Source organism: Solea senegalensis, unplaced genomic scaffold (assembly GCF_019176455.1).
Source record: "Solea senegalensis isolate Sse05_10M unplaced genomic scaffold, IFAPA_SoseM_1 scf7180000017642, whole genome shotgun sequence".
In the NCBI taxonomy this organism is placed as follows: Eukaryota; Metazoa; Chordata; class Actinopteri; order Pleuronectiformes; family Soleidae; genus Solea; species Solea senegalensis.
Genome location: NW_025322473.1, coordinates 101,896 through 104,981, shown reverse-complemented (window position 1 = coordinate 104,981; position 3,086 = coordinate 101,896).

Genomic DNA, 3,086 nt, shown 5'->3' with positions numbered 1-3,086 from the left:
CTTTCCTCTCCAGTCTTGTGTATGCATCATTATATTTTAGATAAAAATGATTTATGAACTAAATATGGCAGAGATGAAACGAGTCATTTTGATAAATGCTGGTAGTCTGTCCCACACGAGACGCTTTTCTAATCTGACTCGACTTTAAAAACGTGGTCGAACACAGACACATTAAACTTTGTAATCCTGAGAAAGCACAGACGTCTAATCAAACCATTTCAGGGAGGAGGTTCCAGGAGATTTCACAGAAACTCATGTAGATTAACCGGATTTCAGGATATAAACAGACATGGGGGCGGAGACTGTCAATGCTTTTGTTTGTGTGTGTGTGTGGATAAAGTCACGGCCGAGAAGTTACCGCTCCAAACAAAAGTATGCAACATCTGTTTCCCGGTCAACTCACTCTCATTGGCTCTCATGTAACACTTACTATATTAATACTGATGACATTAAAAACGTGTCTGTTAATCCTTCACACTGCAGATAATCTGAAGACACCCACAATTGTCAGAAGGACCAGATCGGTACCGAAATCTGGGCCCGTTATTTTACACTTTCTGAGGGGAAAAAAACGTGTAAACTTCTAATATACACACACACACACACATAGAGTTTACGTGACAAAACACAACAGAATGTTTTCTCTGAACTGCCCCTTTAACTGGATCTGCACTTGCACTGAACGAGCTCATCTCTGCCTCCTCCTCAGCTCCTGGCATACAAATAAACAAGTAAACATGAGTGAAAACAACAACAGTGTAATCAGCATTTAAAGAGGATATATGCAAAACAGTGACCTCTAGTGTTTAAAACAGTTACTGCAATTCAAAAACAAAGGTCACGTCACATGGAAACATATTTAGTTTTTATAAACGCTGAACCTAAGAGAGTAAGTAATAGAAAGTAAGAGTAAGAATGGTCGTATAATTTTAAGGAAACGAGGTGAAAACTGAAAGCACGTTAGCTAACCTTTTGTCCCCGCTAGTCGAGACGTTTGTTGTTTCTTAGAGAGGGTGCTGAGGTTTTCTTGTTTGCGTAGCTGAAGTGCTAAGACGTGCGTGATCGACCAAAACAATAAACCAAACTATTTATTTCAATTGTGAAAAAAGTGACTGCACAATTGCTATCAGTGAAACCGCTAATTTAATTTCACATTTCCCTAATCTCTGGTGATGCATCATGGTTATTTTATGAGCTAATAGAATACATTTTACATAAAGCTCCTTTTAAAGGGCCGACTTTTATGTACAATAGACTCTTTTATGTTGAAGTTGGGACAACACTGAGATTTATTTGATCTCTGAAATCCTTCAGCACTGTGAGCTAAACCTTCCATCTTTCCCTCGACTGCTTTCTAAGTCGCCCAGGAGGTGACGTACTGAAGAAATAGGACGTGGCCGTGCATTTAACCCTCCTGTGACCGTCCTGTCGTTGCAGACAGGATTTGGCTGTAAGAGACCGTTTGTGATATCTAGAACCTTCTGCCCCGTGTCTTTGGCACAGCGTCGCGCGACCCTCATGTGGAGGATGGATGGATGGATGGATGGATGGATACATACCCGGAGAGCAGAGAAATAGAGCTTTGCACTCCTATACTTGTCATTACGGTAGCCCCGACCGTCCGATCACAGACGAGATTCACCAGCGCGTCACACGTTTAATTAACGGTGAACGGTTGAATAACTGCCAGACATGGAAAGTGAACATTATCTTGGAAAAAGACGGCAGAAGATTTTTGACAATTCTACAGCAAATAAAATCAAAATAAATCCAGGGCGGCCTGATTGTCATGATGTCATAAAACATGTGTTATTCCTATGGGTCCTTAAATCCTTGAAAGTTTGTGAATTTGAAAAAAGACATGTTGTTTTCATCTAAACGAGTCGTCCCATGATACCAATGTGCAGGGACCATCTCCAAAATACAAACACTTACATCTATAATGATTTGAGTAGACATTTTAGAGACACTAAACTGTATGATGATGAATTTATTGAACATACATTTGTTTTGTCGGTGTTGTAATTTGTAGACGGTCCCTGCATCAGCTGTTCATAGGGGGCGGCTTGTTTAGATGAAAACGCAGACAGTGCTGTCAGCTGTTGTCCAATGAATGTGTCTTCGCGTTTGTAGCAGATGCTCATTTTCGACACTCAGTAAACCGGACATTTTCAAATTTGAAGTTTGGGAACTTAAATGTATTTGGTAAATAATATATTTTAGCATTTAGCTCTCGGCTAAAACAGTGAGATTTCATGCCAATAATGTCACTACTAGATTTAACGAGCGTCCGTGAAGGCGTCACAGCGGAGCAGAAATATCAGAACTGTCAGTCCAGACAAATCTCTGTGGCCACGCCTTCTTTTTTCAGTTTGTACATTGTGTTATTTTTTAAACCACCCAGACCAAAAGTGATCAAATCATCGTTTCTGAACTTAACGAAACCTGTTACTACTTAAAGCACGGCTATTCAGGCCACGCCCCCTACTCTGTCACATGACCTCACACATGATCGCTAGAACCCTGAACTATTGAAGCGACACATTTGAGGTCAAGGACTAAATAAAGTGAAGTACATTTCGTTTAGATGATATTATGGGATGGATATTGATATATGGTGTTACACTGCCTGTTTACCATGCACTGTCCACACACACACACACACACATCATTATCCTGAGAATCTCCTTGCCGACTGTTCATCGAACAATTCTTTTTCTTCCCCCATTAATTGTCATTAATTCCCATGGAAAATTTCCAATTTGGAATATTTCCAAAATCCCCAAGCTATAGTTCCCATGGAAAGTTTCTGGAAGTTAACAGAGAATTGTCCACCCATTCAAAAATAATATAAATGCGTAGTCACGTGATTCACACACACACACACACACACACTTCCTCTGGGCCTCGGTAGATTTGCGCTGGTGTTCGGGGGTGAGAGGTCGTCAGTGTGAGTGTCGGTGGTTGTATGAAGCATGAATGCTCTGTGTCGTGGCATTTTCTGCTCTTTGAAAGCTCGTTTTTAAAATACTTTCCACTGTATAAGAAGTTGATGTACTGTGTATAATCGGCTGTTTTCATTCGAG